Genomic DNA, 16,481 nt, shown 5'->3' on the forward strand with positions numbered 1-16,481 from the left:
TCCTACAATGTAATATGACAAATATATGACTCCAAGGTTGCGCTCAGATTTCTGAACATGCATTCCTATTGAACTCTATTACCGTAACATTGATTGAGCAATAAAGTGTTGATATCATCAGTAATGGAGGAAAACTAATGGTCCCATTAACACTTAGAGGCATTAAGAGGAAAAATGGAGTGATAAGCTTCAAGTGTTTTTTTTTCTGTTGTTTGATTGTTTGTTTTTCTTTCCAATATTTTAGCAAGGGAATGAAAATCTTATTCATTATTTGTGTTCAGTGTTTTGGAATTTTAATATATTGTCTATTCATATAAATTCTCACAACTGCAGGTACAAAACAGGTTTTTGGTAGGACAGAGTTTTGTGTTCAGCAAGTCATTAGTCTAACCACAAACTAAATAAAAAACTGGTTAGCCCTTCTAAAAACAATCCAGGAAGATCTTAATAGCCTTTGCAGCATGAAATGGAATATTAACAAATGTCAGCACTGGGAATAAAAGTAAGTCCTAGCTGATTTTGTGTCTCCTCATGAAGAATGCAACTTTACATAGAGAAGTTAATCATATTTTTGTGCAAAAAGTTGGTGCCAATACTTTCATTTAGATTTTACAAATAAAAAGCTAACATCTTCAAGCACAATAGAAAAATAATTCATAATCATTAATTCATAAATGATAATCATATGCAGAGACCCTTAGATATTTTATATACTATATATATAAATCCCTGGTGTCTTTTCTGAGCACTCCTGCATTCTCTTGTGCCTCTGTAATTTCTTTTTGCTTCATTGGGGACTAAGAATGTGCAAAGGATGCAAGAGAAGAGCTTTGGGTTTTTAAGCATACCACATTACATACATAGATGACTTCCATCAAATCTGACTAAAAGTGTTATAATTCAAACTAATGAAGTTTTGTATGCATCCCTGAACAAATTTTAAAGGTACAAACCCCAGAGGGACACAGTTCCTAATAGACGTGCTAACAGAGCCTTATTAATGAGCATAATTATTTCAAATATACTAAGCAAATACCTTTAATCAACAGCTGAATGGTAGCATGCTGTGCTAATTATTTCTGGTTGATGATGAGAAGACTGATTGCAATTTCCTCATTAACTTACTTTTTTTCCCCTTCTGTACATTTCTTCAAGTTTACATATATTCTTACTTTGACAATTGCTATCTTCCTTCTGTAGCAGTATTTTTGAATCATGAAACCTGCTAAGTCTCATATGGCTGCCACCCATACTGAGGAGTCATAACATTTTTTTCTGATCACAACATAGTCCCACATTTCCAAAAAGGGATTTAATGTCAAACCATGGTGTGCTACTCTGTCTCTGTTACAGCTGTGGTAGTGCTCCAAAGGCAAATAAATTGAACCAACCATCTGCCCACTCTTTTAAAAGAATGTTCCAAAGCAGGTCAAATAAATTAAGTAACATTTCACACTAAAAGAGTATACAGTGTATTTAAATACAAAGATTTTCAGTTTTGTACATTTTCCCCACTGACTAGGTTTTGACTCTTTTAACCATTGTTATTTGTTTTTTAATAAGGGTGAAAGAAAACAAAATTTAAAACAAAAATCACTAGAATTATTTTTTTCTAGTTAAAATGTATCTTTGTGTCCCTTAAAGACAAAAGGGATGGACTGAGGGAGGAATCATTTGCACCAAATCTCATCATTATCATTTAATATTTTCACTATAACTTTAGGCGTGATCTCAGTTATGAGTCAGTAAGGTACTGCATAAATTATCTTTGTGAATACATTTGAATGATAATTATTATATAACATTTTGCAGTAAAAAAATTTCTATGAAAAAATGTTGTAATCTGAGCAGAAGGATTTCGGATTTCTTGCAGTAGGTTAGTAATGTAATTGTAGTTACTTAAGCTCCAATTTCTAAGAAGTTGTATTTACTACCTAAACAGGGTAGAAGTTGATTTTGTCTAACCAAACATAAGCAGCAAAATTTCTAAAGGTTAGACCAAGTTAGGAAGTAAGTCTTTAGGAAAATACTGAGATCTACATCCTGTTAAGTTATCTTAGAAGACCTCCCTTGCCAATAGGGTTTCTGCCTGAATGAGACACAGACCAGAAGGTTTGAGTGGAGGAGGCTGGTGATGCCTCAAAAATTCCATTGTCTTCTATGAAGGCAAACTCACATTGTAGGGCTTGCTTACACAAGAACTGGATACCCAGTTGGGAGGTGGAACATCTCACAGTTACTTTACTTAATCAGTATCCAGTCATGCTTCAGTCATGCATGGTAGTATGACAGCAAGCCAACCTGAGAAAAGTGATCTGTCAGTTATTGAAGATGTTTTTCTTTTTCTTTTTCTCTAAACCTGACCTTATCATCTTTGTAACTATACTCTATATATGAGGGTTGTGTAAATAAGCTCTGTTTTATTGTTAATTTACCCTGAGCGGGTGTGAGGAGTGGACCCAAGAGTAACTAGAATGTATTAAAGCACTCCATTCCAATATATTACTCAACAAGCTGGTACAATTTTCCAAAGAAATCTAAGTAATATTAGGGTGAAAGAAATGTTTTCTGGACCTTAGCATTTGACAGAGAATACCTTTTATGAACAGGGATAGTGGGAAGATCACTTAGATCTTCTGGGTGCCCATTTGTTATAGCAAATGAAAAAGTCAGTAAGACTATAAAATGCCTTATAAGACCTTTTAAAATGTATTATCAGGAAGTAAATCTCAGAAAGCAATGAGTAAACCTATGTTATACAAATCAGTGCACAACCTACAAAGCAGTTGGAGTGTTTCTTCTGTCACTTCATCATTTCCATATCACCAAAGATTGAAGAGTCACCAAGTCTTAAAGCTTATTCACATAAACTAGCAAAATAATATAAGCATTAGCTCATAATGGACTGCTGACTTTTTACTCTTTATGCTGCTTTTTGCACTTGCTGTTACATAGAAGTCAACTGTGTGTTTATATAGATAGACGAGTATTTAGGTCTCGTATGCCAGTTATATGGCAGACTGTTATCCATCAGTTTTGTGAATACATTTGAATGACAAACTTGTGAGACTCTTAAACAAACTTATCCCCAATAAGAGTGAAGAAGCCTTGATCTCCTGTGATCACATAGTGTGTACTGTACATTTTAGTTACTTCCCATGATAGAAAGCCTTAACAGGAAGTTTCAATCCTTCTAGGTCACATTATACGTTTACTTATAATTTTCCATGTGTAGTGCCAGAAAGTTAGTGTCACAGCTGTGTGAAGGAAAGTCCTATCTTCATCTTCTCTAAAATTAATCTAGTATTACTCAAGTATGAATTTAGCTGTTTGTATTATTACAGTACTGGGGTATTACATCCATGGAGAAGGCTAGGGTAGGCTGATGTCCTCGCTTCAGCTGGGATGGAGTTAATTGTCTTCCTAGTAGCTGGTACAGTGCTATGTTTTTGAGTTAGGTATGAGAAGAATGTTGATAACACACTGATGTTTTCAGTTGTTGCTAAGTAGTGTTTAGGCTAAAGTCAAGGATTTTTCAGCTTCTCATGCCCAGCCAGCGAGAAAGCTGGAGGGGCACAAGAAGTTGGCACAGGACACAGCCAGGGCACCTGACCCAAACTGGCCAACAGGGTATTCCATACCGTGGGACATGACATCTAGTATAGGAACTGGGGGGAGTGGGGGGGGGGGAATCGCCGCTTGGGGAATAACTGGGTGTCGATCGGTGGGTGGTGAGCAATTGCACTGCACATCATTTGTACATTCCAAGCCTTTTATTATTACTGTTGTCATTTTATTAGTGTTATCATTATCATTATTAGTTTCTTATTTTCTGTTCTGTTAAACCATTCTTATCTCAACCCACGAGTTTTTCTTCTTTTACTGATTTTCTCCCCCATCCCACTGGGTGGGGGGAGAGTGAGCGAGCAGCTGCATGGTGCTTAGTTGCTGGCTGGGGTTAAACCACGACAGCTGATTACCCTCAGTAGGAGAGTAGTGCAGCACTGGCCCAAGATAGCCAGGGGAACTGTGGAATCTACATCCCAATAGTTTCTATAAGTCAGCTAGAGAAAGTCATGACTAACTTGAGGTTGCGTTGGTGATACTCTCACTTTGAGAGGGAGGTTGGACTATGGAAACTTCAAATGTACCTTCCTAACAACGTTTCTTTAACTTGATGGTTCTATGATGATGTCTCAGGTGATGGATGTCACACAAACAGAATATGAAAAAAAATTCCAATATCCCAGAAAATGGTCATATAAAACAAAGAGGAAAGATGAGATGTCTATCAGCATGAAGAGTAACAGACTAATCTCCTAAGTGATCTTCAACAATATTTAAAAATATATTCAGATATCTTGGGTCCAATTTTAGTAAAGAAGAAAGTTCTGTGACTTGCAGAGAATTCTCCAATGTCCTCCTGAGAGTCAGCAACTTATGTGCTTCTTTCAACACTGAAACTTGATAGCTAGAATAATTAACTCAAGAATCAGAGTAACTTTGGAGGCAATATATATATAATGAAAGAACAGTCCTGTGTTTAACCTCCTTAGAATGAAGAGTACACATGCTACATATTTAATTTATTTAGGAAATAGTTGGCTTTAAGACAAAATAAATACACATTGTGCTTAGCCTTACAAAGTTTGAATTTTACCAAAGGGTTTTATATATGCTTAGCTCTAAGCATCTTTCCCAAAGTTGGAGTAATGTTTTTGCTTTCTAATAATAAAAATATTTTGGATTTGAGTTTCTTGCAACCAACCTTATAACAATAACCAGTTCAGGATACAGAATAGGCCAAAAACATTCATACTGAAGCATGGAACTCAGAACCAATTCTATGGAAAACAATCAGATTTCCTTTAAATAATTTTATTAACAGAATTATGATTGGCATGTCAACAAATTCTTTAACTTCTCTGGATGCTTTTTGCTATTTGACATCACATAAATCTTTCTAATTCTAGTATCTTTACAGCTAGTTTTCATGCTTAAACTTCTTTTGTGTATCCTGTCTATGGTTGCAGTGTTATTGCTATCCATTTCTTACACTGCTGGAGTATGTGGCATTTTCATTCAGAATCAGAGTTGTGTTACACCAAGTGCAGTTGGAAAATACATACCAGTAGACTGTCTTCTGTCCTAAGAACCTAAGCCAAATCCCATTAAAATCACCTGGACTCTTTCTACCAACTCACTTGATTTTGGATTTGGTCTTAAAAAAATAATACGTTGGAACAAACCCTCTGTATTAGAGGGTTGGTTTGTTTGTTTTTAAAGAGGAATAAGGAAGTAAACACTGATAATCCCCAGATCAGCCAGGAGTTGAGGAATTTGGCATGTAAGAAATGCACGTTCAAATCTCTCAGATTCATCCTTGGGGTTGTCATTTTGAAAATGAGTTGTAGGCTATTTTTAGCTAATCCTCTTTTATATTTTGTCATGGAGCATGGGTATTTTTGCAATGTTTCTTTCTTGCATTGGAATAATGTATCTCAAAAATCTATATTTTTCAAGAAGGAAATTTTTTTTTTCTGGTCATGTCTGTATAAGGACATTGAGAAAAGACACAAACCCAAATAAATTCTTTTGGAAAAAAATATATCAGCTAAAAGGGTGAAAAATGTACTCTAACAAACAGGTTGGAACTTCTATTTCTATGATTTTGGAGACTGAGGAATTTTAAGTAAAAGACAATGTCAGTATAAAAGAGACTGCAAGAGGAGAATTTAACAATAATCAAGGTGGGCGACCTAGATACCACATAAAAATTTTAATATCTGGCCAAAAAAGAAGAGGATACAATAATATGCATATAGTCTTGTTTTCTGGCCCAAGACAATGAGATCCAGAAAGGAAAAAAGGGAATCTCACTTCATGAATGAAGCTCCAATAATTTGGTACAGTCCCCTTTGCTCTCTTTTTCATGAGAAATACATATATCCTGCTATTGTTGTTCACCCACCTTAAATTCATACAAGATATAATACTTCAGGAGGCACAGGTTCAGGTCTACATAATTGTCAATTACCTTCACTTGCTTTTGTGTTAAGTTGCTCTCCTTAACTGAGTACTTTAAAAAGTTTTTGAAGATAGAAGCCTTTTCTAGAATATCCAAAAAGATATTTCTCAATGGTGACTGTATATGTTACTGAATGACCTACAGAAATGGAAAACAGGAGAGCCATCAGTAATTTGTAAGAGTACAGCAAAAGGGTTTAAAACAAAGAACACAGTCACTGGTTTAATAAAAGTTGAAATAGTGCATTTTTAAACATGCTGTAAAATATATTTCTGATTTTCTGAGCCAAATATTTTCCATTTTATAATGAATATCATGTTTCATTCAACCATTCTTCTGAGATTAAAATCTGTAAAGCTACTTCTTTTTCAGTATTGGAGCAACCATGAATGGAGAAAGCTTTCCTTACTGATATTGCAATTCCCACTGCTCGCCCCACCTCCTCAGGCCAAATTTTACCCCTTAAAGACTATCTAAAAAATCCTTAACTGTTCTTACACTTAGCTTAATAAGTAAATTATGCACTTACATTTATGACAGAAAAGGAACAGTGCCTCGTCTTTTGGATAGTCTTCAGAGATTTGTAGAGTGCCTGATGTTCTCATGACACTGGAGTGAATTTTTCTTACAATGGATCTTAATAAAAACTAAGAGATAAATGTCTACAAAAGTAAATTTGGCTGTAAAGCATATGCCTAGAAACATAATTCCAGAAAATCTTCTAATATTTAGGATGCAGTACTTCTCTGACAGTTGAAATGTGTGTAGCTGTAGTAAAACAGGAAAGTGATATACTAGAATTAATGTATGTTAGGTACTGGATTGGTTGGAAGAACAATGTTAACAGAATATTCTGCCAGCTCTGTACATATTTTGCTAGGAATATAACAAATAACATAATAACATGGAAATATGAAGATCTCTTAGTACAATACAGTGCATTATGGCAGGCATGGCTGGCAACATGGCTCTGAAGGCACTTAAATTACCTGAAGGCAAGCATGGAAAGACAACAGGTACCACACTGCCATTCTTTTCGTTCAAAGGAGACAACCTGTGAAAACACAGCAGGGTCGAAGTTTTACAAATAAGTGGATATTTAACCTATTTGTGATGCTACCATCAGAGATGGTTATTGATTAGTCATCACTTATATTCATATAAAGATATCTGGAGGACAAGCATGTCCTTCTTTGGTTTTAGTTTCAGGTTATAGGTCCAACCTTGACACAGAACTGTAACTCCAACTCAGAGTAAAGCTTTGTAGGGACAGTGCTTCCATATAATTTTTTTTTTTTCCAGTTGTCCTGGTTTCAGCTGGGATGTAGTTAGCTGTCTTCCTAGTAGCTGGTACAGTGCTATGTTTTGAGTTCAGTATGTGAAGAATGTTGATAACACTGATGTTTTCAGTTGTTGCTCAGTAGTGTTTAGACTACAGTCAAGGATTTTTCAGCTTCTCATGCCCAGCCAGGGCACCTGACCCAAACTGGCCAACAGTGTATTCCATACCATGTGCCGTCCCATCTAGTTTAGGAACTGGGAAGTGGGGGGGGCAGGGATTCGCCGCTTGGGGACTGGCTGGGTGTCGGTCGGCGGGTGGTGAGCAATTGCCCTGCGCATCATTTGTACATTCCAATCCTTTTATTATTGCTGTTGCCATTTTACTAGTGTTATCATTATCATTATTAGTTTCTTCTTTTCTGTTCTATTAAACCGTTCTTATCTCAACCCAGGAGTTTTACTTCTTTTCCTGATTTTCTCCCCCATCCCACTGGATGAGGGGGGAGTGAGTGAGCAGCTGCGTGGTGCTTAGTTGCTGGCTGGGGTTAAACCACGACACCAGTTTATATTTTTTTCCTACTGGAAGAGTCCCACAATTACTCACAGTTAGGCAGAAGGTCAAGACCTTCTTGAATAGATGAGAAAAACCTATCAGCTACCGTCTGACTTGTTTGTTTAACCCCCTTTAAGCCAGACTTCTGCTCTCACATTCTCTAGCTGTAGTGACCATAAATTGGACTGTCACACATGTTATGCTTTGAAAAGGCAAAATGTCACATGAAGTGTGATGTTTCTTCACAGATCTACCCTCAGTGGTGTTTTGCCAGATATTTATTCATGGTTCAAGCTGTGATTGGAAAAGGAAGAGACCAGTCACCAGCACAACTGACACAGAAGCAACAAACAGCCTAAAATAAAAATTGAAACCAACATGTGTTAATGGTTATAGAAGAAAGCAGTCCTACACAACCTTATGCTGTCTTGCTTCTGGCCTACATTATCTTTAGACTGTATGGACTATAGTTTGAGCTAAATGTGAGAATACCTGGGGGTTTTCAGGTCAATATGCAATAGAGCAAAAGATCTTCTTGACCTTAATTTTTTTTTCCCCCTGTTGGTCTCTGTGGCTACTGTTTTGAGTTGGAGCATGGTAATACATACAGCAGTAAAGAGACAAACATTCTAGATACCAATGTTCAGAGAAATACCCTTAGATTAGAGTCAGACAATATTCACCGACATTTCAGGATCAGGTGTTTTGAATATCAGCCTCTGCTTTACTTCTGCTGGCTTGCCAACTTTACTGACTATGCGCTACAGGAAGTGGGCACTGACTTCTCCAAATCCAGATTTTCTTACAATTAGGGTATAGAATCTTTTATGACTGATAATGGTAATTCTTAGAACTGTCATGGACCATGAATATTATCAAAACATCAAGTCTTTTTCTCCTAACTAGACTCATCCTATTCTGAAAGATTAGAAGCGTGGGGAATTCCAAATGGTTCTTGTTTGTACCGTTTATTTCCTGAAAATAAAAAAGAAACAATTGGAAAATACTTTTCCAGAAAAATAGTTTCATTAGGTTTGTGTTGGTCAATTGTTTTTATTACACTCAAAATGTTTCTAAGAACAAAAAGGGAACACATTTTATGTGAGGAGCCAATAATCTGTCACTAGAGTTATTAAAGTTCTAACAGTCCAATCAAAATACAACAAACTGCTATTTGTCAGGTTAGAGCATTACCAACACTTACAGTCCAAATGATCTAATTATTACAGATTGCCTTGTTAATAATGCTAAAATTTGCTATACATGAATTTCTGAGTATCTACCCCTTTTGTCTGGTGTAACACTCAAGCTTTCACTGTCTCTCTGGGTCCTATGGCCAACAGAACCTTCTTGTAGAAGGATGGGAGGATTTTAGGGTTGCAGTATGTCTTTGACGTATTGAGGTCTTCACCAGGGAGAGTACGGTGCTCACGGTGGGGCTCTTTTCCTTCTCAGTCTTGAATTCATGAGGACTGTCTGCTTCCTTGTTTTGTCATGACTGGTTCTGACTTCCAGATTATATCTCTTTTACTGTTCTTTTTAATATTCTTAAAACTAGTTTCATCTGATTCACAAAGATGCACTCCTGAAGTGACTGGTGTGATTTGTGTTTTCTGCCTAAGCTTGATTTCTTCTACACTATGTTTTCTTTCTAGGATCATAGATCACTCTAAACAGAATAACTACTTGTTATTACTATCTGTTAATTAACAATAGATGTTATAACACAAAGCTGCATTAAGTTAAACTAAAGTGAAAACAAATGTAGGCAATAATATCTCAGCACTAGGCAGTTGCTATTACAGCTAAAATCAGGTCAAGCCAATACAAGTCTAGACAAGTCCTGAGACTTTATTATGTCAATACAATCTCTGTGGGTTTTACTAATAATGGCAAAATCTTATTTTCTGTGTTAAATTTCAATATGGCTAAGAGTGTCTTTAAGCATGTTCTACTAAGGCATTCTTGCTTGAGAATCACATTGGTGCATAATTTTCCTTCCTATGCTGCATGTCATGAATAGCATTCATCATGTTGATGCCCAGGGTTGAGTCTGCTGCAGATGCCCAGACAGATTTTTCTCACACTTATCCCTGTAAAGTTCTGTCCAGTCATTTGATAAGTCCATTATAATCTCAGTTGGTGGGCTGCTGATTTGTTGATGGGTCAGGTAATTCAGTAAAGGGTCAGATAATATGATAGTGGTATTTCCTACTGGATTAGCAAGATGTTGCAGAGTTTCAACCGGATTCCTGGTGATCTCTCCTTGTACAGACACTCCAATGGTTTTAGGTCAGCACTGAGCAGAGAAACCTTTCATTCTGCAAGCAAAGTTAACATATATTGTTTTCTCAAGAAACTTGCCAATAACAGCAGCATGGTGTTATGTCATATATTACTATGATAAAATTTTCAGCAGACTCACATTTTTCTTGGAATCAGGAGGAGGTTTGCCTCTCTCATTCAAGTCTTCTGGGGAAGTAATAAATGTCTGTTAAGTTAATTCCTGGAAGAATAACATGTTCTTGCTTCAGCAGTCAAAACAATAATAGATAGGAAAATGTCTACAACCTGTAACCCTGTCAGATCCACGTCAGACAGAGTTGAACTGCTTGCAGTAAGTCCACAGGACTAGTCCTTCAAGTCATCCTATCACGTATAGCTTTAAGTAACTGTTTCTAGAGTTGTTTTTTGTAGACAGCAGCATCTGAACTTCTGCCTGTAGTTTATACATTTCCTTCTCTGTGAATTGTGCAGAACACCGTGAATGTATTCTCATGATTTCCACTATGACACAACACTAACACTTGGTGTTTATTGTTTAAATAAAAAACACCCATAATGCTCTGGAAACTTCAGATTGATCACCTTTCAGTCGGGCACCTGAATAAAGAGAAAAGGTAAGCTAATTTTTTTTATTTTCTCTGTGAGCGGCCATGCTCTAGAAACCTGTATGTAGTTGTCTGAGTGCGGTGCCCTGACTTATGAAACAGAATCCTGGAAGTTCTGGAAAACAAAGGAAAATGTAAACTACTGGTTTTTATATTGAGTAATTACATCTTGATTAGAGTGAATTTCCAGAACTCAAATGTAACAGAAGAATTTCCAGCAAGCCACCTATGTGACAACTGCTTTTCCCAGCATAGGCTGAAAAGGGAAACACAGCAGTAATAGGAAAGGAAGACTTGAGTCTATGAGGCAAAATAGATAAGGGGAATCAGAACAAGTTAAAAATATTTCCCATATCTGCAACATAAAATAAAATAAATTTCCTTTTTTTTATTTTTACAAGCATCTAAAAATGAGAGGTTTCTTTTAACTTTTTCAGAAATCGTGGTTTCCAGTTTTAATACAATATAGAGTTTTAAGCTGAGTTCTAAAGTAGACTACATAACTTGCCCAGTTCAGGCTACATGCTTAATAATGTCTATATCCAACCTATAAACAAAATGCCATCAGCTTAATTCTTATAACATACTCAGTAGTTCTTCATTGTTGTTGGTAGTCACTCATGCCTAAATAAAAATTTCAGATTTCTGCCAGGAAGACATTTTGCCCCTTTAGCTTGATACTAATCTATACCCTGTATTATGCCTGAGCTGTGTATTTTGCTCTGGTCTTACTTGTCACTGAAGGAGTGCATTGGACACTGACTCTTTGTGAGACCAGTCTTAGAATTTTAGCCAGCTTTTCTCTGGATGATATAAGATGATGAACTTTGGAAAGTGTGTGTGTGCAGGTGCATAAGTATATGTGTTTGTGTATTTTCACCTGATGTTTCACTTACGTGTTAGAAATATATGACAGTGTATATAAACACTGTTTATAGCTACATAAGGAAGTATCCATACAGGATATTCTTATATCTATATTTATATTTGTCTATACTATAAATAAAGATTGAGCAGTATGTCTGAACATTGTGTAAATATGCCAGATGGAGAACATCCCATAAAGTCACTGGTGAGGAAAAGAATTGAATGTTTGCTTTCTTCCTCTTCTACAGTGCTTTTGAGAACCCCACTTGTAAAAAACACTCATAACACCAAATGCACAAACCTCAAATGGCATTGTGTATAGAGAGATAAAAGTACACTATCTGATGACTGAAAAAAGGAAAATTGAACATAAAATTAGATTTAAATAGTTTCTGATTTCATATATATTTACTGATGGCATTATGTACAGGGTAGAATGATGTATTGGGTTTGTGTGGCAAGGTTTTGGTAGCGGGGTGGGTTACAGGGGTGGCTTCAGTGAGAAGCTGCTGGAAGCTTCCCCTGTGTCCGACAGAGCCAATACCAGCTGGCTCTAAGATGGACCTGCTGCCGGCCAAGGCCGACCCATCAGCGATAATGGTAGCGCCTCTGTGAAAACAGGTTTAAGAAGGAAAAAAAAGTTGCTGGGGCACACAGAAATGGCAGCCGGAGAGAGGAGTGAGAACAAGTAAGAGAAACAACCCTGCAGACCCCAATGTCAGTGAAGAAGGAGGGGGAGGAGATGCTCCAGGTGCTGGAGCAGAGATTCCCCTGCAGCCTGTGGGGAAGACCATGGTGAGGCAGGCTGTCCCCCTGCAGCCCATGGAGGTCCACGGTGGAGCAGATAACCACCTGCAGCCCGGGGAGGACCCCACGCCAGAGCAGGTGAGTCTCCGAAGGAGTCTGTGACCCTGTGAGAACCCCATGCTGGAGCAGGCTCCTGGCAGGACCTGTGGTTCTGTGGAGAGAGGAGCCCATGGAGCAGGTTTTCTGGCAGGACTTGTGACCCCGTGGTGGACCCACGCTGGAGCAGTGTGCTCCTGAAGGACTGCATGCCGTGGAAGAGACCCACACTGGAGCAGTTCATGAAGAACTGTAGCCCATGGGAAGGACTCACACTGGAGAATTTCATGGAGGACTGTCTCCTGTGGGAGGGACCCCACGCTGGAGCAGGAGAAGAGTGTGATGAGCCCTGCCCCTGAGGAGGATGAAGTGGCAGAAATAACATGTGATGAACTGACCTTAAACCTGATTCCCTGTCCCCCTGTGCCACTGGGGGGGACTAGGTAGAGAATCCGGGAGTGAAGTTGTGCCCGGGAAGAAGGGAGGGGTGGAGGGGAGGTGTTCTGAGATTTGGTTTTATTTCTCATTACCCTGCTCTGGTTGATTGGTATTAAATTGAGTTAATTTTCCCCAAGCTGAGTCTGTTTTGCCCATGACGGTAATTGGTGAGTGATCTTTCCTGTCCTTTTCTCAACCTATGAGCCCTTTGTTATATTTTCTCTCCTCTGTCCAGCTGAGGAGGGGGGAGTGATAGAATGGCTTTGGTGGGCACCTGGCATCCAGCCAGTGTCAACCCACCACAAATGACATTGCTAATTAAAATACAAACAAATTGTGATGAAAGTAAATTTTTGGTTGTTTCAAAGTTCGGGGGGTTTTCGGTTTTTTGTGTAGGTACTAGCTAGTTTGTTGTTTTATAAAACAAAAAAACCCCCAAACCCCAAACCCAAACCAAAAACCAGTTACTTACTTTCATTTACAGAAAATGACGTTATTATTGATGAGTAGCTACCGCATTTTTTTTACCTATGCTGTATGGACTATGTTTAAAAATACAGTAGAAGAGTAAAATATAAAAGGGCTCCCACAGTTGTCCACATTTAGGGATCTAATTCTATAGATTAAAATCTTTTTGAAAATACATAGTAGTAGCTTCTTTGAAAGAGAACTCTATCTTAAATATTACAACAGGTGTAAGTAAAACTTGTGTCCAAGTGACAGTTGTCTCTGTGGCTGCCCACCAGTTTTATATACAGCAGACAAAATAGCTGCTCTTGTGCATAAATACTATTTCTGAAGTATTACAAAGGACAATACAAATGCAATAAAAGTGAATGGAAATACCACAGAGAATGATAAAGATTGTTTTTTAAAAAACAACCATTAAGTTAGGAGAAAGAAAAGAAAAGCAGATGAATCTTAGGAACGAACGAATGAACGAACGAACGAAAGAAAGAAATCCCTTGTGTTTACTTATAAAATACATAGACATTCAGATATGATGATAAGAACATCATAAAACCCCAGAAAGAAAGATAGATGTCATAGCAATTTAGTCAGTCTTGTTTTTAATGACTTCTCTTCTGCCAGACTTGGTAGTGGGATTAATTGTTTCAAGCTGGGCTTTTGATTAAGATTTATTCATATCCAACATGAAGAATAGGGAATTCACCTTACAGATCATATTTTCTGGGCAAGAAATTCATGAATTTTAGACAGTGAGAAATTTAAAGGGCTGATTGCCCTACTGAGCACCAAATTTTATGCAATGCACCTGAAAAAGATTTTGTTTTAGTTAAGATGAATGATGAATGATTTTTTCTTTGCCAAAGTCTAACTATTTGTTCTAGCCTGGCACAAAGGCATTCCCAATTTAACAGCTTCGCTCTATAGTATTATGCAGGCCCTGCATAGTTGCTACACATCCTGCTGACAATATGATTCATATATGTGTAACACTGGCAATTAAAAGTGTGGTTTCCACTGGCACCCCAGGGAATAGTATGTGAATTCATGGTGATATTCCCAGAGTCAAAGAAATTCTCCTGTTAAAGGTGATTTAAATTGTTTTCATTATCTGTCAAACATTGGCAAACCCCCAGCCAATTCAAAAGCCAATTCAATTAGTTTTCTTCCACTTATGGTCTTCCAAAAATCATAATGTAGTTAAAAGCCCTATTCATCAGACAGATCAGTTGCAGTTGAGCTACTAAATATCTATGGGCCATAAAGCCATCCTTCTAAGCAGAGCTACTGCGTAATAAGAGTATGAGTTATTTTAAACAAAAATGCTACAGAATGGCTGTTTCAAATGATAAATGAGTAGATACTCCTAGGTTTCAGGAATCTCAAAGTAATAATTTTCCTCAGGGAAAAACCTTTTTTTGTAAGGTCATTCTTAATAACAAAGTAAAATACTCTATTTTTTCCTCTTTCTTTTCTTCAGGTTTGGTGGGGTTTTTGGTTGGGTTGGTTGTTTTGGGTTTTTTTTGAGAACTAATAAACCCATCTATTTTTGACCAACACAGTGACATGTAAAGATAAAAAAACGCATAGAGAAATAGCTTGTAAGTAATATGCAAACATGACAAATAAAAGCATGTGCTCAGAACATCTGTGCCTAGCCAACTGTCTCATATACGGTTAGGTATATGGACATATTTGACAAGGATGTATTATAAGTAGGAAAGTAATTAGTAAAAAGGCTATTTTTCCTTCAAAACTTCATCTATGCAGTGCTGTTGAAACTGACTTCAAATAGGGAAACAATCTAAAAGGTGTAAATATAATAAAGCATGATGAGCCATGTAATGTGCCACTCATTTTTATTGCCCAAGGGAGACCATGCATGAAATATTTACGGCCTTGCCTGATCTGTTGCTCATAATTTATATAATTTTCTCTAATTTATTCTACTATGCATACATCTTGCAGTCTTCTGCTGCACCTTTTTTCCTGTTTCTTGCTCTTGACCTCCTGTCTTTCAAAGCCTGATGGGAATTAACTGCCAACTATCATATGATAAAGTGGTGAGGCTTGCTATTGTTAACAATCATTACTTTCTTTATTTTGGGCATTAAAATCTGTGACCAGGCAAGAAAGTCAGGGAATAAATCCCTTAAAAACTAATGTGAATGACTAGAGAAAAACCATTTCCAATTCACCATTGAGCCCCATTTAAAGGCAATCTCTACAGCTTCCTTGAAATCTTAGCTCTGCAAATTCATGGAGTTTTTGAAAATAAAAATAATAATAAAAAAAAAATGGCATTCCATTGCTAGCAAAGCCAAAGATGAGCATTCCAAAAAAGTTTTACTTAAACATTTTCTGATCTGAGAATCATTTTTCTTAAGCATATGGCCAAACTTTGAGTATATTTAAATTAGTCAGACTAGAAAAGTTTATACTTGTTAAGACATCACACTTCGAGAGATTTTATGTACAAGTGATGAAATGCAACTCAGCTTAAAAGCAAAATGGAACTACATTGATAAGAAAAGTCTTCATGTATAGATTTGAAAATATTACTTATTTACCTGAAATATTAGAAGACCTTCATAATCAAGGATAGGTTATGTGGTGCTGTAAACACTGAATTCTGGGCAAGAAACATTTTTAAAAAAATTTATTGTCCAGTGGGATAACAGACCCTAATCAGGGATCAAAGCGACTAAGTGTCAAGGGCTACACAAGATCATGTCATGCAGTGATCACTAGAGCTCCCATAAGCTTATATTGTTAGGACTTGAATCAGCAAAAAATGAAAAAGTGAGTGACTTTTAATGCCTGAGCAATTTTATTGAATTCAGTGACACAATTTATATTAGTAAAATTAAGATTGATTGTAAAAATTCACAAGATTAAGCTCATGTTTACACAAGACTAGATTAAAAAAAAAAAAAATCCTTGCCAGGAGAAATTGCAATAAACCCAGTATAAATTATGAATAATTTCAGTCCAAAACAATGGCTAATATGGATCAGAGAATGGTGGACAATAATTTGAAATTAAATGCTCTGCTCTAATGCAGAAAGTCACATATTCATAAATAGATTATACCTAACATTGGATATAGGGG

The sequence above is a fragment of the Haliaeetus albicilla genome, chromosome 3 (assembly GCF_947461875.1).
Source record: "Haliaeetus albicilla chromosome 3, bHalAlb1.1, whole genome shotgun sequence".
Lineage (NCBI taxonomy): Eukaryota > Metazoa > Chordata > Aves > Accipitriformes > Accipitridae > Haliaeetus > Haliaeetus albicilla.